General features: G+C 44.6%; 1 long non-coding RNA gene and 1 pseudogene across 2 annotated transcripts in view; both read left to right on the top strand.

Annotated features, from left to right (window-relative positions):
* Positions 1–26413, top strand: part of LOC311142441 — a 1015744-nt gene that overhangs the window by 946650 nt on the left and 42681 nt on the right. The gene's annotated exons all lie outside the window — the stretch shown is intronic.
* On the top strand, positions 2583–5759 carry LOC311099371 (dual specificity protein phosphatase 1-like; annotated as a pseudogene). Its single transcript has 4 exons — positions 2583–2641; positions 4010–4334; positions 4838–4980; positions 5487–5759. The product of its transcript is annotated as a dual specificity protein phosphatase 1-like (transcript).

The following is a 26413-nucleotide window of genomic DNA, read 5'->3' as shown; positions in this document are numbered from 1 at the left end:
TATTCCAAACAACATTATTATACTAGCCCCCTTTGGGAATCGAACACCCAACCCTGGCGCTGCAAGCACCGTGCTCTACCAACTGAGCTACAGAGGACCACAGATGAGCGTATAGTGCCTTTTTCTGATAATGTTATAATTGTAGCCTATTGCATTACTTTAGTTTAAAATATAAGTTTGTTTATTCAACAAATCTAGAACCAACTCTAAATTGGTGCTATTCACTCAGTATAATAGCCAAAGCTCCATGCATCCCCTAGTTCACGTAACGAAAATACATTATCATTCTAGAATTCAACTATTCGCATCCACCACTGGTGTCACGCGAACCATAGAATAAAGTAATAACAATTAGAATTTTGTCAAATAAATGTTTTCCATCCAGCTATTCAAACTTGCTTTAAATAACTCTTTCAGCTTGATACAGTCAAGCAAGTATGACTCTCTTTTAACCGGAAACTAGTTCATGTCATTAGTAAAGTCTATTCACATCCCAACAATAACTAATAATATATTTATATTCATATTATTAAAAGACCTTACTTTCATTCCAGTCTACCTAAACAATTCAAATTATGGCCAAATCTCTATCCAAATTGCCAGTCCGCTATTCAAATGTAACTGTCCTTTCTGATTTAGACTATAGACACTCCTCCGTCTTTCCCGTTGAATAAGAATAAATTCAGTCTGAAAAGACTCAGGCTGCTAAATCTTCAAATCTTATCCTGACTGTTCCTTCAATCTAAACAACCCACAACTATAGCTAAACTATACTTAGAAAACCTAGACTCTGTTCAGCGATGCAGAATCTATGCTTTATAGAAATGACAAGTTAATCCTCCTTTATTCCAATGATAATGGTCAGTAGTTATAGTTTCTGGCACATACCACACCTTATCAGAAAATAGCTTTGAAGGACACAGATCTCACACGCTCAACGTATACAATTTAACAGTCAACGAGTCAAACCCCACATTCATTGATTTGGAAACAGATCTAACGACCTAACCAAATGAATTATATTTTCCCCTAACATACTAAAATTTCTTGACTATCTTACCTCTGCTTCTGAAATAATAGATAGTTTATTATAATGATTAATTCTACCACATGTCCTATGTACTCTCTCCCATTTCCACGTACATCTACGTGTTTGGGCAAGTCAACACCTATAATTTTATCCAATCCCTCGTATTAAATCACACTCACATAACATTTATTATATTCCACTATATTCATATCTACCAAACCATTCATGTTTCTAATTATTCTTTATTGCCACAATCTGTTAATCACAATCTAGTCTCAGTGGAACGAACAACAAATTACCCAAATCCTTTCCCTCAGTCATAGAATCCTCCTAGAATCATATATGCTGGTCACTATTCCCTGATCTTACAAAATTCTATGACAGGCATTGTTGTATGAAACTCCAAGATATAATTTACAAGAAAAGCTTATTATTCCAGCGTATATATAATTATCAAACACACCTCTATATCTCATCATTCAAACTTCAGAGTGCGACTAATTTACACCATTATACCACTTTTATTCCATATTTATACAATGTTGTTCTTAAACGCCCTTAATTACTATTTGTATAACCTACAGGAATATTTTATTCTATCAAAGGGCCCAAATTTGGAATGTTAACCCTATCCTTGTTATTATTTTACTGTAGTCAATTTATCATAATACTACATCACCTCTAAAGTTTCTAAATATAATGTCAGAAACATACCCTAAAAGATTTATCAAAATACAATGCATAGACGTCATATGACCACACCGGTACACGTGACCTGTTCCTCCAACAGGATTTATTCTACCCCTCCTGGTAACGTGAATTTTTCTACACTCAGTTGGTCAATGAATCTCCTGAGTGGCGCAGTGGTCTAAGGCACTGCATCGCAGTGCTAACTGTGCCACTAGAGATCCTGGTTCAAATCCAGTCGCCGCCGGCCGCGATCGGGAGACTCATGGGCGGCGCACAATTGGCCCAGGGTAGGGGAGGGAATGGCCGGCAGGGATGTAGCTCAGTTGATAGAGCATGGCGTTTGCAATGCCAGGGTTGTGGGTTCGATTCCCACGGGGGGCCAGTATAAAAAAAATATGTATTCATTAACTGTAAGTCGCTCTGGATAAGAGCGTCTGCTAAATGACTTAAATGTAATATCCACGCACCATTCACTCTTCCTCTCTTGGTGTGAGACCGGGTGCGTCCTTCCTACCAGGTTATACTCAAACAACGGTCCAGGAAAGGTGCGCCAACCTTTCTCCACCAAACACCGACACTTCAAACGACCTCAAACACACTTCTCTCCCCAACACACTTGTGCCCAAATGAATCAGACAGTTGAATGACTCACAGCCGCCCAAGCAAACCATTCACCCATACGAGATGAGCAGACCTACTCTATTTAACACTTTCTCAATATTTGAAGCCCTTGTAGCTATTTAACCCGTTCACCTACTCAGGATGACCGGTGTTACTCCAATTTATGCTGTCACCTACGCCGGATGACCTAACTTTTTTACCTGATCGACCCTACCTAATTTTGGCATCACCACAACACAGGATGATGCCCTACCTACCCGAGCAGACCTCTAACAATGAATTCCTCATTAGAGTGGTACCGTATGTCCCAAATTTAGCTAGCCACCTGCCCGTTCAGACCTCTGGAGTCCTAATTTTAGCTCTCCAAAGCGGTATCCACAGGATTTGTATTTACTACCTACCCGAGCAGACCTCTAACAATGAATTCCTCATTAGAGCGGTACCGTAGGTCCCAAATTTAGCTAGCCACCTGCCCGTTCAGACCTCTTGAGTGCTAATTTTAGCTCTCCAAAGCGGTATCCACAGGATTTCTATTTATTTAGCCCCCTAGGTGTTACATTTCCTCTACACACCTGGACTTCTACTACGCTTTCCTAAGTGACCTGTAAATTCTGCCCTATTTTTTCTGTTACACTTCCTCAACACAGAAAAAGGAGCGGTATTACACAGGATTTCTGCCTACCTAAGCAGCCTATAAACGATACACTTTCGCTACACGTTTATAGCGGTATTCACAGGACTTAACATGTTATTGTCTGATCGCTCAACCAGATGGACAACCACCCGTGCCGAAATGACCCAGACAAAGCGATCAGCAAGATGAATCAAATGAATCAAATCAATTGAACAGACGGTTCAGACAAACAACAGCGACATGTATTCTTAAATTCAAAAGCTCCTAGTCTTTAATTTTCTGGTTCTTAAATTTGGAGAGACCTATTTGGTATTTCTTTAGATGTTGCCGAGCCCCGGATCGGACCACACAAATGTTATACTATATAAGTAAGAACTTGGCTTACCTTTTAAAAGCGGCCGCTTTTGTTTGTATGGTCCGTCCAAGCCGTTTCCCAACTGCAGATGTATACCGTCTCTGGTCCCTATTTTTCAACTCCTGGCAAAAGCTCGCCAATTATGTGGTAGAAATATTTGACTAATAATTAATCAACTCAAAAATATCTCTCAAGACACCAGAGCTTGTGAATCCAAGAATTAGACTTTATTGCATAACAAAGCCGAGCTTGCTCCATGGAACAACTGTCTCTCTCTGGCTTAGAGATCTCTTATATACACACAAATGAACAAACATGCGTACATTCCTAACTTATTTTAGTTCTGCACCACCCTTCTTTTTCAACGTCCAGCTGTCACACAATGTCCACTCCAAAAGGTCATGAATGCTTTTTTCTATATGAAGCCTCTCATTCTATCATTCTATTGGCTGCGTGGCTTAGGCCCCTTCTTAAAAAAGAACTAATGTAATGCACACTGTTGAGAGCCTCTGTGAAAGAACACATGCATTCATTTAAAACACAGCATATACTACATGTCTATATTCCTTATTTAAGCATGTATCTGGATTATAAAATATCAAACATGTTTATTATATTTTACCTTTGGCATTTCCCTACATGTGCCTTAATGATACATAAAATAATACCAATACCCCAGCATCGATGCCGTGTCCCTCCGCGGGCTGCTGGAGGGGTGAAGACCCGGGCTGTCTGGTCCTGGACTGCCGCTCATTCTTCTCCTTCAACTCCTCTCACATCTCCGGGTCCACCAACGTCCGCGGCCCGAAGGGGGCTGGGGGTGGGACACATCGTGCCCAACGAGGACACGCGGAACCGGCTTCTCTCAGGGGAGTATCGGTCGGTGGTGTTTCTGGATGATCGGAGTTTGGACTTCGGCCAAGTGAAGAATGACGGGACTCTAATGCTCGCCGTGACAGCTCTGTGCCGAGACCCGTGTGGAGCCAGTGTCTTCTTTCTCAAAGGTAATTTGATTTATTATAAACGTGTTATAGTAGCCTATATCTATATTGATTACACACTCATGGTAATGACGAACGGCTCACAACAAACGTGCCGTAGTGTAGGCCTACGTCAGTTATGAGGTGAACGCTGTGACTGTGCCAAAATAGCCACTATACAGCTGCTTGTAACTGAGATGGTGACGGGACTGTTGGACGGTATCCTTACGTCCTGTAACTGAGATGGTGACGGGACTGTTGGACGGTATCCTTACGTCCTGTAACTGAGATGGTGACGGGACTGTTGGACGGTATCCTTACGTCCTGTAACTGAGATGGTGACGGGACTGTTGGGCGGTATCCTTACGTCCTGTAACTGAGACGGTGACGGGACTGTTGGACGGTATCCTTACGTCCTGTAACTGAGATGGGGACGGGACTGTTGGACGGTATCCTTACGTCCTGTAACTGAGATGGTGACGGGACTGTTGGACGGTATCCTTACGTCCTATCTTGACATTGTTTAGGTGGGTTTGACACGTTCTCCTCGGAGTATCCAGAGATGTGCACCAAGCCGTCAGCTCCACCGGGACTGAGTCTGCCCCTCAGCGCCCGTCCAGACAGCGCCGACCCCAGCTGCAGTCCATGCAGTACAGCTCTCTATGACCAGGTAGGTTTTCTTTTAAACGTGTATTTTGTATGTTATTACTGTGTAACAGCACTTTTACCTGTATAGTAAATAAACAAATGTCAGTGTGTCATCAGACAATATATTCTGCAACCTTAAACTAACCTCAGTCTGGTAGGCATAAGTATTTATAGGCTTTTTATTGTATTTATTTTTTAGTCATTTTAGCAGATGCTCTTATCCAGAGTGACTTACAGTTAGTGAGTGCATATATTTTCCATACTGGCCCCCCCGTTGGAGTCGAACCCACAACCCTGGCGTTGCAAGCGCCATGCTCTACCAACTGAGCTACAAGGGGCTTGGATTTGACATTGGTTTCTGTTCCTATCTTCATCTCCAATAACACTTTGACACGTTATTACTCTCAAAACAGTGTCAGTGTGTCATCAAACTATATATTTTGACATCTTAGACTAACTTTATTACAGCCTAACTCTTTAGGGCTGGTGGTTGACTGTTTTCTGGCCTGTTCCACTCCTCCTCTCCAGGGTGGTCCAGTGGAGATCCTTCCCTTCCTCTACCTGGGCAGTGCCTACCATGCCTCCAGAAAGGACATGTTAGACATGCTGGGTATCACTGCTCTTATCAACGTATCAGCTAACTGCCCCAACCACTTTGAAGAGTCCTTCCAGTACAAGAGTATCCCTGTAGAGGACAACCACAAGGCTGACATCTCCTCCTGGTTCAACGAGGCCATAGAGTTTATCGGTGAGTGTCTTAACTGTCTTAGGCTACATTACATTTACATTACATTTTGGTAATTTAGCAGACACTCCTATCCAGAGCGACTAACCGTCAGTGTATTCAACTTCAGGTAGATAGGTAAGAAAACACCTCGGGACTAAAAATGAATTGTTCACATATAATTGATCTTTAAATGGTTATTTCATATGTCTGTGAAGTTAGATTTTAAGTGATCAAAAGTATAACTAGAAAGTTCGATCTGCATAAACCCATTTGAACTTGGCGCTCTAAGGTTCTATCTGCAATCCAATTACAAGCCTGAGAAATACAGACGGACCAATCAGAACATGTCTTTGCCACCTCCCTCTATTTTACCTTTATTTAACTAGGCAAGTCAGTTAAGAACACATTCTTATTTACAATGACGGCCTACACCGGCCAAACCCGGACGACGCTGGGCCAATTGTGCGCTGCACCTATGGGACTCCCAATCACGGCCGGTTGTGATACAGCCTGGAATCGAACCAGGGGGGGTCTGTAGTGACGCCTCAAGCACTGAGATGCAGTGCCTTAGACCGCTGCGCCACTCAGGAGTCTGGTCTAAGCTAGTCTAGCCAGCGATAATGGCACTCAAGCAAAAAAACAACACTGACAGAAATCTTAAAGCAAATGATGTTGTCACATCGTTGTTCAGTGATGACAGTCATTTGTCTGATGATCATAATACATTTCTTAATGTATTGGATGATGTGTTCTGACTCTATCTTGGTAAAATAGTGTTATTCTATCATTTATTTATTTAAATAGCCACGGAACATGTCTAATTCAGAAGTATCAGATAGAACTGTATGGCTGAACCCAGATTGACATTTCAGAGCCGTAAGGTTCTATGTGCGACTGCACCCCCCTAAAAAAAAATGGGATTTGGGGATTTTGATACACTGCACTTTAGGTGCCTTTAAGGTGAGGACTTTAATGGGTTTATGAAAGAAGAATTCACTACAAAACAGTTCTGAGAGCTGCGATGCTTTGCGCAGGTCACGATATCGCAGTCACTGTAAGTAGCTAGCTAACTAGTTCAGTTTTAATTCTCTCATAGCTCTAGTTAACTGACAAACATAGGACACAATCACCAAGCAAGGCAACCGCAGCTGTAGTCATGGAAGCCATTGGCTTGGCGGGAAAACAAACTACTACAACTCAACAGCCAACCCCCTCTCTCCATCCCTCCCTCCTCTCCTCCATTCAATGACTTGGATTTCAATTGAAAAAAGTTCCCTCCAAAACCCCGACCAGCTGTCTGAGCCAGGGCTCCCTGCTCCACCACAATGGTGGTGACATCATCACACCCCATCCACCCCTCTACTAGACCCCCCTTTTAAAGAGGTGGTCCCTTATCATGTGGTAGCCACGAAGCAGACCCAACAGAGGTTCCCTTTTCATGTAGGAGCCACGAAGCAGACCCAACAGAGGGTCCCTTTTCATGTGGGAGCCACGAAGCAGACCCAACAGAGGGTCCCTTTTCATGTGGGAGCCACGAAGCAGACCCAACAGAGGGTCCCTTTTCATGTGGGAGCCACGAAGCAGACCCAACAGAGGGTCCCTTTTCATGTGGTAGCCACGAAGCAGACCCAACAGAGGGTCCCTTTTCATGTGGTAGCCACGAAGCAGACCCAACAGAGGGTCCCTTATCATGTGGGAGCCACGAAGCAGACCCAACAGAGGGTCCCTTATCATGTGGGAGCCACGAAGCATACCCAACAGAGGGTCCCTTATCATGTGGGAGCCACGAAGCAGACCCAACAGACCCAGGCCTCATTCTGCTTTTGTAGTAGCAGGCCAGAGAGATCTGCGTCCCAAATGGCATCCTATTCCCGTTATAGTGCACTATCTTAGGGCTCATCGGGTCCATAAGGCTCTGGTCTAAAGTAGTGCACTATAAAGGGAATAGGGTACCGTTTGGGACGCAGCCAGAGAGAGGCTGATGGTTGAATGCAGCTCCCTCCTCTCCCTTCCAACTCTTTGTTCTGTCTGGACAAAGGGCAGTTTTTTCCACCAGGCTCAAGGCCGGCCTTTCTCCCAGATTAATAACCCCAGCAGGGGGGCAGCTAACCCCCCTTTGTCCCCTTCTGCCCCCCTCTCCTTGGGGAATAACCCCCCTGATCAACCCCCAACCCCCCGTCTAACTGACCCCTTTCCTGGGTTAATGAGATGGGTCCGTTAGCAACACCATTAGTTAGCAACACTATGGAGGGTGATTTGCAACTGAAAGTCACCTACTTTTCGATTGGTCACTTCCTACTGTGGCTTAGTAGGCCTACTGACTGAGCAAAGAGGATGTTGGTCACTTCCTGCTGTGGCTTAACGCTTCCGCATGCTTCAGTTCGGCTGGCGCCTAGCTGACGTCGGCTAGGGGAACCCAACGAGTGTGCTCCACACTCCCTTAACAGACCTTCGCTTCAAAAACTAGAAAAAAGCAGCAATAGTACTGTTTGTCCATCTTTACATTTACATTTACGTCATTTAGCAGACACTCTTATCCAGAGCGACTTACAAATTGGTGCATTCACCCTATAGCCAGTGGGATAACCACTTTACAATATGTTTTTTTTTTTTTTTTTTTTTTTTTTTTAGGGGGTGGGCGGGGGGGTAGAAGGATTACTTTATCCTATCCCAGGTATTCCTTAAAGAGGTGGGGTTTCAAATGTCTCCAGAAGGTGGTGAGTGACTCCGCTGTCCTGGCGTCGTGAGGGAGCTTGTTCCACCATTGGGGTGCCAGAGCAGTGAACAGTTTTGATTGGGCTGAGCGGGAACTATGCTTCCGCAGAGGAAGGGGAGCCAGCAGGCCAGAGGTGGATGAACGCAATGCCCTCGTTTGGGTGTAGGGACTGATCAGAGCCTGAAGGTACAGAGGTGCCGATCCCCTCACAGCTCCATAGGCAAGCACCATGGTCTTGTAACAGATGCGAGCTTCAACTGTAAGCCAGTGGAGTGTGCGGAGGAGCGGGGTGACGTGAGAGAACTTGGGAAGGTTGAACACCAGACGGGCTGCGGCATTCTGGATGAGTTGTAGGGGTTTAATGGCACAGGCAGGGAGCCCAGCCAACAGCGAGTTGCAGTAATCCAGACGGGAGATGACAAGTGCCTGGATTAGGACCTGTGCCGCTTCCTGTGTAAGGCAGGGTCGTACTCTCCGAATGTTGTAGAGCATGAACCTGCAGGATCGGGTCACCGCCTTGATGTTAGCGGAGAACGACAGGGTGTTGTCCAGGGTCACGCCAAGGCTCTTCGCACTCTGGGAGGAGGACACAACGGAGTTGTCAACCGTGATGGCGAGATCATGGAACGGGCAGTCCTTCCCCGGGAGGAAGAGCAGCTCCGTCTTGCCAAGGTTCAGCTTGAGGTGGTGATCCGTCATCCATACTGATATGTCTGCCAGACATGCAGAGATGCGATTCGCCACCTGGTTATCAGAAGGGGGAAAGGAGAAGATTAGTTGTGTATCGTCAGCGTAGCAATGATAGGAGAGGCCATGTGAGGATATGACAGAGCCAAGTGACTTAGTGTATAGGGAGAATAGGAGAGGGCCTAGAACTGAGCCCTGGGGGACACCAGTGGTGAGAGCACGTGGTGCGGAGACAGCTTCTCGCCACGCCACTTGGTAGGAGCAACCGGTCAGGTAGGACGCAATCCAGGAGTGAGCCGCGCCGGAGATGCCCAGCTCGGAGAGGGTGGAGAGGAGGATCTGATGGTTCACAGTATCAAAGGCAGCAGAAAGGTCTAGAAGGACAAGAGCAGAGGAGAGAGAGTTAGCTTTAGCAGTGCGGAGAGCCTCCGTGACACAGAGAAGAGCAGTCTCAGTTGAATGACCAGTCCTGAAACCTGACTGGTTTGGATCAAGAAGGTCATTCTGAGAAAGATAGCAAGAGAGTTGGCTAAAGACGGCACGCTCAATAGTTTTGGAAAGAAAAGAAAGAAGGGATACTGGTCTGTAGTTGTTGACATCAGTGGGATCGAGTGTTGGTTTTTTGAGAAGGGGTGCAACTCTCGCTCTCTTGAAGACGGAAGGGACATAGCCAGCGGTCAAGGATGAGTTGATCAGCGAGGTGAGGTAGGGGAGAAGGTCACCGGAGATGGTCTGGAGAAGAGAGGAGGGGATGGGGTCAAGCGGGCAGGTTGTTGGGCGGCCTGCAGTCACAAGTCGCAGGATTTTATCTGGAGAGAGAGGGGAGAAAGAAGTCAAAGCATAGGGTAGGGCAGTGTGAGCAGGACCAGCAGTGTCATTAGACTTAACAAACGAGGATCGGATGTCGTCAACCTTCTTTTCAAAGTGGTTGACGAAGTCATCCACAGAGAGAGAGGAGGGGGGAGGGGGGGGGGGGGGGGATTCAGCAGGGAGGAGAATGTGGCAAAGAGCTTCCTAGGGTTAGAGGCAGATGCTTGGAATTTAGAGTGGTAGAAAGTGGCCTTAGCAGCAGAAACAGATGAAGAAAATGTAGAGAGGAGGGAGTGAAAAGATGCCAGGTCGGCAGGGAGTTTAGTTTTCTTCCATTTCCGCTCCGCTGCCCGGAGCTCTGTTCTGTGAGCTCGCAATGAGTCATCAAGCCACGGAGCTGGAGGGGAGGACCGAGCCGGCCGGGAGGATAGGGGACACAGAGAGTCAAAGGATGCAGAAAGGGAGGAGAGGAGGGTTGAGGAGGCAGAATCAGGAGATTGGAGGGAGAAGGATTGAGCAGAGGGAAGAGATGATTAGATGGAAGAGGAGAGAGTAGTGGGAGAGAGAGAGCGAAGGTTGCGGCGGCGCATTACCATCTGTGTAGGGGCAGAGTGAGTAGTGTTGGAGGAGAGCGAGAGAGAAAAGGATACAAAGTAGTGGTCGGAGACATGGAGGGGAGTTGCAGTGAGATTAGTAGAAGAGCAGCATCTAGTAAAGATGAGGTCAAGCGTATTGCCTGCCTTGTGAGTAGGGGGGGACGGTGAGAGGGTGAGGTCAAAAGAGGAGAGGAGTGGAAAGAAGGAGGCAGAGAGAAATGAGTCAAATGTAGACGTAGGGAGGTTGAAATCCCCCAGAACTGTGAGGGGTGAGCCATCCTCAGGAAAGGAACTTATCAAGGCGTCAAGCTCATTGATGAACTCTCCAAGGGAACCTGGAGGGCGATAGATGACAAGGATATTAAGCTTAAATGGGCTAGTGACTGTGACAGCATGGAATTCAAATGAGGAGATAGACAGATGGGTTAGGGGAAAAATTGAGAATGTCCACTTGGGAGAGATGAGGATTCCTGTGCCACCACCCCTCTGACCAGATGCTCTCGGGGTATGCGAGAACACATGGTCAGACGAGGAGAGAGCAGTAGGAGTAGCAGTGTTTTCAGTGGTAATCCATGTTTCCGTCAGCGCCAGGAAGTCGAGGGACTGGAGGTTAGCATAGGCCGGGATGAAGTCAGCCTTGTTGGCAGCTGAACGGCAGTTCCAGAGGCTGCCTGAGACCTGGAACTCCAGGTGTGGGGTGCGTGCAGGGACCACCAGGTTAGAGAGGCAGCAGCCACGCGGTGTGAGGCGTTTGTGTAGCCTGTGCGGAGAGGAGAGAACAGGGATAGGCAGAGGCATAGTTGACAGGCTGTAGCAAATGGCTACAATAATGCAGAGGAGATCGGAATGAAATGAACTAAACATCTGGGAAAGGAGAGAGTAGGGCCTCCCTCACCAAAACTCCCAAATATAACTCACCCAACTTCCACCTCAGAAACTATAATTGTTTCACTGAACCACCCGAATAAAAACTCTCCCAACTTCCACTTTAGAAATTAGAATTGTTGTGAACTACAGCTGTTCAATGTTTCAAGGAATAGACTCAACTTACTTTACTCAGCTAGCTAACTATGACGCCATAGCTAACTAGCATGCTAGCATCCAATAACACACAGTTTAGCACCAATACTTGGTTACAACAAACTACCAATAGTGTGTTAACACACTAAACAGATAATTCGTGTCCGTGTCTAGTTCCTTTCATAATGCAGCAATAATTAAACGTTGGCTAGCTAGCACAAATATATTGTATTTAGCTGCTACAGTACAGCTAGCTGGTCATGTTGGCTAGCTTGCAATGGCTGCTGTGTTGACTTTGTTTGAAAAACGGCGGCGCTGCGAACAAATGTAGCTGGCTAAAAGGATATTGTATCTAGTTGCTACCGTTGTTAATAGCTACTCGCCAGCTAGTCCAGGAGGTGAGTTAGCTAGCTAGCTAGCTTCGTGCTACACCCGGCACCGCCAAATACAATGCTAACCTACAATAACTACCCACAACAGCCCACGATGCCTACCTACAATACCTAACTACAATCTAAATACATAATTGAAGCCTTACTCGACAAAGCCCAAGCTATGTATAAAGCCAAACTTACCCGACGCCAGCTGTCTGGGTGGCAGACAAGAAGACATTTGTCTTCTGCAATCAGTAGCTGTAATTAAGTACAGTAGCTACTAACTACCTAACGTTGATGCCTCAGATAATGAGGTTAGAAAAACAGCTGAATGGTAGGTAGCTAGCTGGCTTAATTACAGGTACTCTTAAGCGTGAAATAACATTGGAAACAACTATCCACCATTGCTAAAAGTTACCAGTAGCTACCCGCTATTTCTTGATACGCAGTAGCCAGTATACACTTCCTCAAAATAGTCAGAGTTAATCTAAGATAACTCAAGAAATCTGTCATTCATTTGGATGTTTTTGCAGAGGAGATCTTAGTCGCGCAATTTTACATCTAACTAAGATGTTTGGTGCAGTATTTGTCAATGACATTTTTTTGCATGAAAGCGAGTCGTCTCTGAATGACAACAAATACTTTATTGAAGAATCCCTACTGCTGACCAATCACCGACGAAAGGGGTGTAGACTTCGGCTACCAACTTCGGCTTGCATTGAGAAAAATGTTTGTTTGCCCGAACAGCCGAAAAAACCCTTACCGAAGTCCAAAACGAACAAAAAACGTGCACAAACTGTTCCGGCTGGGAAGCACGCAGATGCCTTTAGTAGGTCTACTGACTGAGCAAGGAGAACAGTGTAGACAGACAGACGACAGACTTGTTAGTATCACTGGAATAACAATAGCTAGGTAATGGTAATATATAATATTGTAAACGCCTTTTTAGCAGCCACTTTCATCCAAAGCATTTTACAGTCACGTGTATGAAGTCCCAGGTCCTGGCTACGTCGTCCTGCTCGTCGGAGGCCGGGAGTCCTGCCCTGGGGAAGAGCAGTACGGTCTTTAACTTCCCAGTGTCTATCCCCATCCACGGCTCTGCTGGACATGGACAGCTCTCCTTCCTCCACAGCCCCATCACCACCTCACCCAGCTGCTAAGGTGGAGAGTAGGATCATATGGAGGGTTGTCTGTCTTAGCCTGGACTTGAACTGTACTGTCACAATACTGGTAGTGACAGGGTAGTGACAGGGTAGTAACAGGGTAGTAACAGGGTAGTAACAGGGTAGTGCCAGGGTAGTGCCAGGGTAGTGACAGGGTCATTGCCACTGTACTGTCAGTGTCACTCAACTACAGGTGACTAATCGTTGAGTTCTAGAACTGATGGAACCCTCATTGATGCCCTTCCTGGTGTAAAGGTCACTGATGCCCTTCCTGGTGTAAAGGTCACTGATGCCCTTCCTGGTGTAAAGGTCACTGATGCCCTTCCTGGTGTAAAGGTCACTGATGCCCTTCTTGGTGTAAAGGTCACTGATGCCCTTCCTGGTGTAAAGGTCACTGATGCCCTTCCTGGTGTAAAGGTCACTGATGCCCTTCCTGGTGTAAAGGTCACTGATGCCCTTCCTGGTGTAAAGGTCACTGATGCCCTTCCTGGTGTAGAGGTCATAAAGAAGTGATCCTGGCATCACTGGACAAAAGGGCAAACTTTTGGAGAGACAATCCAAGTGGCCCAGTTTATGGGTTAAATCCACAGGTCTGCCCCATCGCCTTGAAAGGAGTTTCTCTCGCTACCAATATGTCAGTATGGTTATCACAACATCCTCTGTAGAAGGTAAATGACACCCACAGATCTACCTAGAATACCCTCAACTTCTAGTCTAGGAAAAGACAGAGAAGTCAATGGCTGAAGGTGACTTGGGGAAGGGTCAATCCATTAAAAGAAGTTAGAAGTATTTTAATTGGATGAAGAGAAGAGATTGTAGTCAAATAATTTTTTGGACCTGCCACAACTCTTAACAAAATGTAAACCCTCCCTTGGTCACTCACAGATAGTTGTCATATTTATTGATACCAATAGACTCTCAGGAATCATTAATTACTTTCAATGTCCCTTTTTTTTCTCATGTTTTTTTATTTCACCTTTATTTAAACAGGTAAGCTAGTTGAGAACAAGTTCTCATTTACAACTGCGACCTGGCCAAGATAAAGCAAAGCAGTGCGATAAAAACAACAACACAGAGTTACATATGGGACAAACAAAACATAAAGTCAAAAATACAACAGAAAATATATATACAGTGTGTGCAAATGTAGTAAGTTATGGAGGTAAGGCAATAAATAGGCTATAGTGTAAAATAATTAAAATTACAATTTAGCTTCGTTCACTGTCTTCCTGAGGGAATCCCGCTAATGCCTCGCCGAACGACGCAGGTTTGGATAAATCACTCCTCAGACTCTTTATTGTTGACGAACAATGAATGTATCTCTGGCCAATCAGCCAGCTCGGCTCGGAGAGCGCCAGAAGGTTTAGTTTAAAGTGGACATTCAGATGCAAATGGCGGCCTTTTAAAAAACACCATGAGACCCTGACGATCCTGACAACCAACCATCAGATACCTCTGAAACGCCACCATGCCTCTGTAGTGCTAGCAGCTGTTAGCATAACGCTAGCTCTGTTAGTATCATGCTAGCTCTGTTAGCATCATGTACTGTTAGCAGCTGCTAGCTCTGTTAGCATTATTAGCCTGCTAGTTCTGTTAGCATCGTGTACTGTTAATAGCAGCTCAGTTAGCATTATTAGCATGCTAGCTCTGTTAGCATCTTGTACTATTAACATCTCTGGGAGAGAGTCAGAACCCCTAAAGCACTAAGACAGGGAACAGACTCACCAGAGACTGCTGTCTGTCTGATTACCTATGTGATATTTATTGAACTAAAGTAATATATTTCTTATTATATCATATCTATTTTTGCATTTGTTTGTTAGTAGTTGTTTTTGATACCACTGAATAAATCCTATTAGTCTTTTGTACTTCGTTGCAGAACTTTGTCTTAAATATAGTAGACCCAAATGAACCATCATCTATGTTATATACATTAAGATAGGAAGACTACACACATAGTCCTACATCATCAATCTACTGTAACACTGATATCTAGGCCTACAAATAGGATAAACATTACAGTGTAGCAGTGTTGGGACTGATCTGTCAGGATAAACATTACAGTGTTGGGACTGATCTGTCAGGATAAACATTACAGTGTAGCAGTGTTGGGACTGATCTTTCAGGATAAACATTACAGTGTAGCAGTGTTGGGACTGATCTGTCAGGATAAACATCACAGTGTAGCAGTGTTGGGACTGATCTGTCAGGATAAACATCACAGTGTAGCAGTGTTGGGACTGGTCTGTCAGGATAAATATTACAGAAAAAAGCAACATTTAACTTGAAATTCTCTTGAAACATCTGAAAAATAAGTTTTAAAAATACAACGTGTCTGAACACAAAGTGTTTAGATCCTGAACCCATACAACATGTCGGAAGCACAAAGCGATTCCCATACCTAGTATAGTTCCCATTCCTAGTATAGTTCCCATTCCTAGTATAGTTCCCATTCCTAGTATAGTTCCCATTCCTAGTATATTTCCCATACCTAGTATAGTTCCGATACCTAGTATAGTTCCCATTCCTAGTATAGTTCCCATTTCTAGTATAGTTCCCATTCCTAGTATAGTTCCCATACCTAGTATAGTTCCCATACCTAGTATAGTTCCCATTCCTAGTATAGTTCCCATTCCTAGTATAGTTCCCATACCTAGTATAGTTCCCATACCTAGTATAGTTCCCATTCCTAGTATAGTTCCCATTCCTAGTATAGTTCCCATACCTAGTATAGTTCCCATTCCTAGTATAGTTCCCATTCCTAGTATAGTTCCCATTCCTAGTATAGTTCCCATTCCTAGTGTAGTTCCCATTCCTACTATGGTTCCCATACCTAGTATATTTCCCATTCCTAGTATAGTTCCCATTCCTAGTATAGTTCCCATTCCCAGTATAGTTCCCATACCTAGTATAGTTCCCATTCCTAGTATAGTTCACATTCTTAGTATAGTTCCCATTCCTAGTATAGTTCCCATACCTAGTATAGTTCCCATACCTAGTATAGTTCACATTCCTAGTATAGTTCCCATTCCTAGTATAGTTCCCATACCTAGTATAGTTCCCATTCCTAGTATAGTTCCCATTCCTAGTATAGTTCCCATTCCTAGTATAGTTCCCATTCCTAGTATAGTTCCCATACCTAGTATATTTCCCATTCCTAGTATAGTTCCCATTCCTAGTATAGTTCCCATTCCCAGTATAGTTCCCATACCTTGTATAGTTCCCATTCCTAGTATAGTTCCCATTCCTAGTATAGTTCCCATACCTAGTTAGTTCCCATTCCTAGTATAGTTCCCATACCTAGTATAGTTCCCATTCCTAGTATAGTTCCCATACCCATTCCTAGTATAGTTCCCATTCCTAGTATAGTTCCCATTCCTAGTATAGTTTCCATTCCTAGTATAGTTCCCATTCCTAGTATAGTTCCCATACCTAGTATAGTTCCCATACCCATTCCTAGTATAGTTCCCATTCCTAGTATAGTTCCCATTCATAGTATAGTTCCCATACCTAGTATAGTTCCCATACCTAGTATAGTTCCCATTCATTACATTTACATTTAAGTCATTTAGCAGACGCTCTTATCCAGAGCGACTTACAGTTAGCACATACATTATTTTATCGAACCCACAACCCTGGTGTTGCAAACGCCATGCTCTACCAACTGAGCTACATCCCCTGCTGGCCATTCCCTCCCCTACCCTGGACGACGCTGGGCCAATTGTGCGCCGTCCCATGGGTCTCCCGGTCGCGGCCGGCTACGACAGAGCCTGGATTCGAACCAGGATCTCTAGTGGCACAGCTAGCATTCCTAGTATAGTTCCCATACCTAGTATAGTACCCATTCCTAGTATAGTTCCCATACCTAGTATAGTTCCCATACCTGGTATAGTTCCCATTCCTAGTATAGTTCCCATACCCATACCTAATATAGTTCCCTTACCTAGTATAGTTCCCATTCCTAGTATAGTTCCCATTCCTAGTATAGTTCCCATTCCTAGTATAGTTCCCATACCTAGTATAGTTCCCATTCCTCGTATAGTTCCCATTCCTAGTAGAGTTCCCATACCTAGTATAGTTCCCATACCTAGTATAGTTCCCCTTCCTAGTATAGTTCCCATTCCTAGTATAGTTCCCATACACATACCTAGTATAGTTCCCATTCCTAGTATAGTTCCCATTCCGAGTATAGTTCCCATGCCTAATACAGTTCCCATTCCTAGTATAGTTCCCATTCCTAGTATAGTTCCCATACCTAGTATAGTTCCCATTCCTAGTATAGTTCCCATACCCATACCTAGTATAGTTCCCATTCCTAGTATAGTTCCCATTCCTAGTATAGTTCCCATACCTAGTATAGTTCCCATTCCTAGTATAGTTCCCATACCCATACCTAGTATAGTTCCCATTCCTAGTATAGTTCCCATTCCTAGTATAGTTCCCATTCCTAGTATAGTTCCCATACCCATACCTAGTATAGTTCCCATACCTAGTATAGTTCCCATACCAATACCTAGTATAGTTCCCATACCAATACCTAGTATAGTTCCCATATCTAGTATGCTGTAGTTCCCATATCTAGGGCATTTTGGGTACCTTGAAATCCCCAACCAGATGTCCTGTTTTGAGGTTCAAGACGTAACAAAACAGCATTTTTTGTTGTTGACATAAACTGGATCAATGAAGAACTTTTCATGGAAGTTATATTTTTATACATTGATCCACATCACGATCTTAACTCAGTGAGAGTCTCTTTGGTAATGGGCTGTGAAAGAGAACAATGACTGGCTATTGAATCAGACTACTGGAATACTCTGGAATTCTTATCTTCACATTGCCGATAAACCTCATCATCCCTCAATAACTTCCAACGAAGACTGGGGGATCAGCCTGATGAACCAAACTACTCAGTAATCTCCTCCATGAAGACTGGGGGTCAGCCTGATGAACCAAACTACTCAGTAATCTCCTCCATGAAGACTGGGGGATCAGCCTGATGAACCAAACTACTCAGTAATCTCCTCCATGAAGACTGGGGGATCAGCCTGATGAACCAAACTACTCAGTAATCTCCTCCATGAAGACTGGGGGTCAGTCTGATGAACCAAACTACTCAGTAATCTCCTCCATGAAGACTGGGGGATCAGCCTGATGAACCAAACTACTCAGTAATCTCCTCCATGAAGACTGGGGGATCAGCCTGATGAACCAAACTACTCAGTAATCTCCTCCATGAAGACTGGGGGATCAGCCTGATGAACCAAACTACTCAGTAATCTCCTCCATGAAGACTGGGGGTCAGCCTGATGAACCAAACTACTCAGTAATCTCCTCCATGAAGACTGGGGGATCAGCCTGATGAACCAAACTACTCAGTAATCTCCTCCATGAAGACTGGGGGATCAGCCTGATGAACCAAACTACTCAGTAATCTCCTCCATGAAGACTGGGGGATCAGCCTGATGAACCAAACTACTCAGTAATCTCCTCCATGAAGACTGGGGGATCAGCCTGATGAACCAAACTACTCAGTAATCTCCTCCATGAAGACTGGGGGATCAGCCTGATGAACCAAACTACTCAGTAATCTCCTCCATGAAGACTGGGGGTCAGCCTGATGAACCAAACTACTCAGTAATCTCCTCCATATAGCCCAACTCTCACACACACACATCCACACATGCACACACACACACTTACAAAAAAAAGTTTTGCGATTGCTGATCGGTTCATTTGTACATTTATGATTAATGGGTTTTGTTATCTGTTTTAACCAACCTTTTAATTTTTTTTTTGTTTCTTTTTTTGTTTTTTGTTTTTTACTTATGTATTGTATATTGTTTTTTTTTGGTGTGGTTTCATTATAAGCCCTTCGGCTTCCAACCAGCACACCTCTTTTAATAATTTTTAAAACATCTGTATTGTTGTTTATCACTTATTTTCTTTGGCGCAAATAAATTAAACCTTAAACTGAACCTAAAATTAGGCAACAACAAAGAATAGACACACACACTAGTGGTGTGCGGGTCAGCTGTTCGTTCACCCGCACTGCCAGCAATTGCTAATAACCCATCCGCAACGCCCGACTATACAAGATAACGTGAAACTCGGATGGCCGCAGCCGATCCTAGAAGGCGCTGCATGGTCAATCTGTCTTCTGCATTGGCGGTGATACGGGCCTCTGCAGAAGTCAGGGCATTCATACTTATTGCGCTTTGTGGAACAGCACAGAGCTGTTGAGCAGTGCTGTTGTGAAGGAAGTTGGCAAGGAAGTGAGTTTGTGTTTATACAGGACCTCCCGCCCCCACCTACCGTCAACCAATCATGGCAATGCAAAGCTATACAGAGCCCTCCACATTGTTACAACATTTGGGAGGCGCACTGCAGATGTGGTAAGGAGCTCAATTTGGCCTCTGCGTGCCCCAGAGGCTCCGTAATTGTGTCACACCCTCCTCTGACCACATTTTCGGATCAAGCATAAGCTGGCTTTAACCCACTAAAATAAAAATAAAATAGCGCTGTAGGCTACAGTCAGAGATGCTGGAACTATTTTTTGACAGGGTGGGCCTGATTTCGATATGTTTCTGCTTACAATTTCCAACATTTTGGTAGGTTATTTGTTAGTCAACTTGTCTATAATTAGATACATGCAGCTTCTCTTCTGCCATTATATGTTGCCCTAGAAGACTAAAGAAACCCTTGTTCACCAGAAGAATTTCATGAACGATAGAATGAATGCTTCAATCCATACTGAACCAAAATATAAAGGTAACATGTAAAATGTTGGTCCCATGTTTCATGAGATGAAATAAAAGATCCCAGAAATGTTCCATGTGCACAAAAATCGTATTTCTCTAAAATGCTGTGCACAAATGTGTTTACATATGAAAAGAGAACCATCCCGCTCTCCCAGAAGCTTGGCTGGTGTGTAAAACCAGCTAATTCAGACAAACACGCAACAGACAAGCTTCTGGGAGAGCGCGATGGTTCTCTTTTGATGAGTTACTATCCCCCTCCATCAGCAGCCCTGAACTCTGAACTCTGAACCATGTCTTTTGAAACTATCAGCAAGTTTACTGAGGCGAGAGCCCGAACGTTCACATTCAGCAAAGGAGATGCGGATAAAATTCTACTCCCTGGTGTTGGTAAAGTAGGGATATAGCTTTAAAACACTAAAGTGCATTATGGGTAACGTAGTAAGTTTACTTTAGTTTTTTTGATTAAATTGTTGTGGTGTGGAGGATGTAGCCGACCTGTGAGCCATGCTCTTTTCGCTCCGTTAGCCCACTATTTTATTTTGTCATTCAGACTACCTCAGTCAGTACAAGTTTAATAAATGTCAACTGCTTCAGTGGAATTCCAGACTAACTCGTCATTAGCAGTAGATAAGATCCCCAAATGTGGGATTTACCCCCCAGAGCATCTGTAAATTGCTCTGGCCCTGGAGCTAGCAAGTGAAGGAATTCCCTGAGCCGTCCCGACTACGGTCTGGAGGCAAGGCAGGAAAGGTAATACTGGGGACTTAATCACCACCATAGTCCCAGAAAAGGAAGAGTATGAAATAAAACTTAACAAAACTACAAGAGAGAGAAATTTGCTTAGAGCTCCCAGCACAATAACGCTCAGCGAATACTACAAGAACAGAATCATTTTATAAAGGTTTACGTATCCAAAAGGAGCCGTCCATAAGGAAAGGAGACGCTGGTGCTGAATCACTGCTCTATGGACCTACTGCTACTCATCATTGACCATTCCTCTAAAGAGCTTGCTACTTTAAAACAAGCTACCAATGACTGCAAAATGGACATTGAGCAGACATATAATCAAGAAGAAGTGGACAGACTCCAGCAGAAGATCAAAACCAAGATCGATAACCTCCAAGCCGATCTACTGAAGTTCAACCTGGGAAAGTTCAAGCACAACACAGTCGACTACAAGGAGCAGAACTTCTACACCTGGTTGTCTGAGAAACCCAAGCACTTGCAGACGACATCCCACACAACAGGCCAACGCATCAGAATCCGGTGAATCCTCTACCTCAGCGATGTCTTCTCCATCCTCCAGGTCCAGAAATACTTTTTTGGGCCCCCTGCCCCTCCGACGCTCCAAACGTACCCATGCCAAAGACAAAGACGCACAAGGAGAGGTACAAGAGGTCGGCGGAAGGAGGTGAACGAAGATACCCAAAGCAACAATGCCCCCCGAGAGAATGTAGTTTTTAACCTATCAGATAAAAAGTTTTGTAGTGAACAAATTGATGTTTTAAGCAAAGGGTTATCCTTTGTAACATATACAGTCACAAATCCTTTTCAAGTTATCATTTAACTATTTAAGTTTTTACGTAATATCAATTGAAAGGTTTCTTTAGCTTGATAAAGCTATAGAGGATACCTTGATACCTGGCTTGATAAAGCTGTAGAGGATACCCCGATACCTGGCTTGATGAAGCTGTAGAGGATACCCCGATACCTGGCTTGATAAAGCTATAGAGGATACCTTGATACCTGGCTTGATGAAGCTGTAGAGGATACCCTGATACCTGGCTTGATGAAGCTGTAGAGGATACCCCGATACCTGGCTTGATGAAGCTGTAGAGGATACCCCGATACCTGGCTTGATAAAGCTGTAGAGGATACCCTGATACCTGGCTTGATAAAGCTGTAGAGGATACCCCGATACCTGGCTTGATAAAGCTGTAGAGGATACCCCGATACCTGGCTTGATAAAGCTCCAAAACAAGTTAAACGCTTGAACAGAAGCCAGTTACTTAATAAATCCCATCAAAACAGAACAAACTGTTTTCTGTAAACTATATACTTACTTTCGATGATAGCCATAATGGCCTATCGTCAATAAACACTGGCACAGGTTATCATCAGACTCCTCTTTAAATTCTGCCTTCCAGAATCCACATTTCTTCACCTATAAACAATCAAGAAATGTATCAAACATATTGGTTAAATATGATGTGGTCAGAGAGAGAGAAGAGACATTCATAAAGGATGCTTCCCCTGTAGATCATGCCCAGCGTCGTCTGGGTTTGGCCGGTGTAGGCCGACATTGTAAATAAGAATTTGTTCTTAACTTAATTGCCTGGTTAAATAAAACTTTTTAAAAAACAATTGTAGGCCCTCAGACTTCTAGGACCTATGAGATAAAGTAATGTATAACTGGCACTACTAAAGAAGTTATTTATATTTTACAGTGTTCTTGTAATAAGATTTATATCAGAAAAACATTCCACGCCTTGAAAGTACATTTTACATTTACATTTTAGTCATTTAGCAGACGCTCTTATCCAGAGCGACTTACAGTTAGTGAGTGCATACATTTTCATACTGGCCCACCGTGGGAATCGAACCCACAACCCTGGCATTGCAAACGCCCATGCTCTACCAACTGAGCTACAGAGGCCCTTGGAGTACACCTTGGAGAACATAAATCCACTATTACACGTCAAGATATCACCTCGCCAGTAACAAGACACTTTATAGAACAAAATCATTCTATTAATGAATTGCGTTCCGTCGGGATCGAAAAGTTCATCCACCACATAAAGGGAGTAACTATGACAACAAATGACTCTAAAGAGAAGCCATGTGGATATATACATTAAATTCCATATCCCCATATGGTTTAAACAAATCATTAGATTTCACCTCCTTCCTAAAGGCCATATTTAGACTGTCAAACAAGAACACTGTCCATATCAGATTTTGCATATGAGTTAGCCCCACATATTTATGAACGGCTGTGCCTGATGTCCTTTGTGGTGGCCTATCTCATGAATTGATATGACGTATTTAGGTGAGCAGACACCTGAGGCAGGTGGTGGGCTATCTCATGAAAATTATATGACGTATTTAGGTGAGCAGACACCTGGGGCAGGTGATTCGTGCCCACTCCCATACCCTATAAATCTGTATGTCTTTGTGACTAACTTGTATACAAGGTAGACCAGAGAAGCCACATCCCTGATTGGCTGATTAGAAGCACCTGCTGCTCATTAGTTGTTCAAATGCTGTTCTGAATTAAAATAAAATTGAAAACCTACACGCTGAAGAAGCCGAAACGTCTGTGTACGCGTAATACTGTGACGAGATCCTGAGGCCCATTGTCGTGCCATTCATCCACCGCCATCACCTCATGTTTCAGCATGATAATGCACGGCCCCATGTCGCAAGGATTTGTACACAATTCCTGGAAGCTGAAAATGTCCCAGTTCTTCCATGGCCTGCATACTTACCAGACGTCACCCTTTGAGCATGTTTGGGATGCTCTGGATCGACGTGTACGACAGCGTGTTCCAGTTCCCACCAATATCCAGCAACTTCACACAGCCATTGAAGAGGAGTGGGACAGCATTCGACAGGCCACAATCAACAGCCTGATCAACTCTATGCGAAGGAGATGTGTCGCACTGCATGAGTCAGATGGTGGTCACCCGATACTGACTGGTTTTCTGATCCATGACCCTACCTTTTTTTTAAAGGTACAGTTGAAGTCGGAAGTTTACATACACCTTAGCCAAATACATTTAAACTCAGTTTTTCACAATTCCTGACATTTCATCCTAGTAAAAATTCCCTGTCTTTGGTCAGTTAGGATCACCACTTTATTTTAAGAATGTGAAATGTCAGAATAATAGTAGAGAGAATGATTTATTTCAGCTTTTATTTATTTCATCACATTCCCAGTGGGTCAGAAGTTTACATACACTCAATTAGTATTTGGTAGCATTGCCTTTAAATTGTTTAACTTGGGTCAAACGTTTCGGGTAGCCTTCCACAAGCTTCCCACAATAAGTTGGGTAAATTTTGGCCCATTCCTCCTGACAGAGCTGGTGTAACTGAGTCAGGTTTGTAGGCCTCCTTGCTCGCACACGCTCAGGGCTTTGTGATGGCCACTCCAATACCTTGACTTTGTTGTCCTTAAGCCATTTTGCCACAACTTTGGAAGTATGCTTGGGGTCATTGTCCATTTGGAAGACCCATTTACGACCAAGCTTTAACTTCCAGACTGATGTCTTGAGATGTTGCTTCAATATGTCCACATAATTTTCCTTCCTCATGATGCCATCTATTTTGTGAAGTGCACCAGACCCTCCTGCAGCAAAGCACCCCCACAGCCTGATGCTACCACCGCCGTGCTTCACGGTTGGGATGGTGTTCTTCGGCTTGCAAGCGTTCCCCTTTTTCCTTCAAACATAACGATGGTCATTATGGCCAAACAGTTCTATTTTTGTTTCATCAGACCAGAGGACATTTCTCCAAAAAGTACGATCTTAGTCCCCATGTGCAGTTGCAAACCGTAGTCTGGCTTTTTTATGGCGGTTTTGGAGCAGTGGCATCTTCCTTGCTGAGCGGCCTTTCAGGTTATGTCGATATAGGACTCATTTTACTGTGGATATAGATACTTTTGTACCTGTTTCCTCCAGCATCTTCACAAGGTCCTTTGCTGTTGTTCTGGGATTGATTTGCACTTTTCGCACCAAAGTACGTTCATCTCTAGGAGACAGAACGCGTCTCCTTCCTGAGCGGTAAGATGGCTGCGTGGTCCCATGGTGTTTATACTTGCATACTATTGTTTGTACGGATGAACGTGGTACCTTCAGGCGTTTGGAAATTGCTCCCAAGGATGAACCAGACTTGTGGAGGTCTACAATTTTTTTTCTGAGGTCTTGACTGATTTCTTTTGATTTTCCCATGATGTCAAGCAAAGAGGCACTGAGTTTGAAGGTAGGCCTTGAAATACATCCACAGGTACACCTCCAATTACATTTACATTTAAGTCATTTAGCAGACGCTCTTATCCAGAGCGACTTACAAATTGGTGCATTCAACTTAGCATAGCCAGTGGGACAACCACCCTTCTTTTTTTTTTATGGGGTGGTGGGGGGGGGTAGAAGGATTACTGTTATACTATTCCAGGTATTCCTTAAAGAGGTAGGGTTTCAAGTGTCCCCGGAAGGTGGTCAGTGACTCTGCTGTCCTGGCGTCGTGGGGGAGCTTGTTCCACCATTGGGGTGCCAGAGCAGCGAATAGCTTTGACTGGGCTGAGCGGGAACTGTGCTTCCGTAGAGGTAGGGGAGCCAGCAGGCCAGAGGTGGATGAACGCAGTGCCCTTGTTTGGGTGTAGGGTCTGATCAGAGCCTGAAGGTAAGGAGGTGCCGTTCCCCTAACAGCTCCGTAGGCAAGCACCATGGTTTTGTAGTAGATGCGATCTTCAACTGGAAGCCAGTGGAGTGTGCGGAGGAGCGGGGTGACATGAGAGAACGTGGGAAGGTTGAACACCAGACGGGCTGCAGCGTTCTGGATGAGTTGTAGGGGTTTAATGGCACAGGCAGGGAGCCCAGCCAACAGCGAGTTGCAGTAATCCAGACGGGAGATGACAAGTGCCTGGATTAGGACCTGTGCCGCTTTCTGTGTACTCTGCGAATGTTGTAGAGCATGAACCTGCAGGATCGGGTCACAGCTTTGATGTTAGCGGAGAACGACAGGGTGTTGTCCAGGGTCACGCCAAGGTTCTTTGCACTCTGGGAGGAGGACACAATGGAGTTGTCAACCGTGATGGCGAGATCATGGAGTGGGCAGTCCTTCCCCGGGAGGAAGAGCAGCTCCGTCTTGCCGAGGTTCAGCTTGAGGTGGTGATCCGACATCCACACTGATATGTCTGCCAGACATGCAGAGATGCGATTCGCCACCTGGTTATCAGAAGGTGGAAAGGAGAAAATGAATTGTGTGTCGTCTGCGTAGCAATGATAGGAGAGACCATGTGAGGATATGACAGAGCCAAGTGACTTGGTGTATAGAGAGAATAGGAGAGGGCCTAGAACTGAGCCCTGGGGGACACCAGTGGTGAGAGCACGTGGTGCGGAGACAGATTCTCGCCACGCAACCTGGTAGGAGCGACCGGTCGTGTAGGACGCAATCCAAGAGTGAGCAGTGCCGGAGATGCCCAACTCGGAGAGGGTGGAGAGGAGGATCTGATGGTTCACAGTATCAAAGGCAGCAGACAGGTCTAGAAGGAAAAGAGCAGAGGAGAGAGAGTTAGCTTTAGCAGTGCGGAGAGCCTCCGTGACACAGAGAAGAGCAGTCTCAGTTGAATGACCAGTCTTGAAACCTGACTGGTTTGGATCAAGAAGGTCATTCTGAGAGAGATAGCAGGAGAGTTGACTAAATACTCAAGAGTTTTGGAGAGAAAAGAAAGAAGGGATACTGGTCTGTAGTTGTTGACATCGGAGGGATTGAGTGTAGGTTTTTTGAGGAGGGGTGCAACTCTCGCTCTCTTGAAGACGGAAGGGACATAGCCAGCGGTCAAGGATGAGTTGATGAGCGAGGTGAGGTAGGGGAGAAGGTCACC

The sequence above is a fragment of the Coregonus lavaretus genome (assembly GCF_964263955.1).
Source record: "Coregonus lavaretus genome assembly, chromosome: 2".
NCBI lineage: Eukaryota > Metazoa > Chordata > Actinopteri > Salmoniformes > Salmonidae > Coregonus > Coregonus lavaretus.
This window is presented reverse-complemented; position numbering and strand designations above follow the sequence as displayed.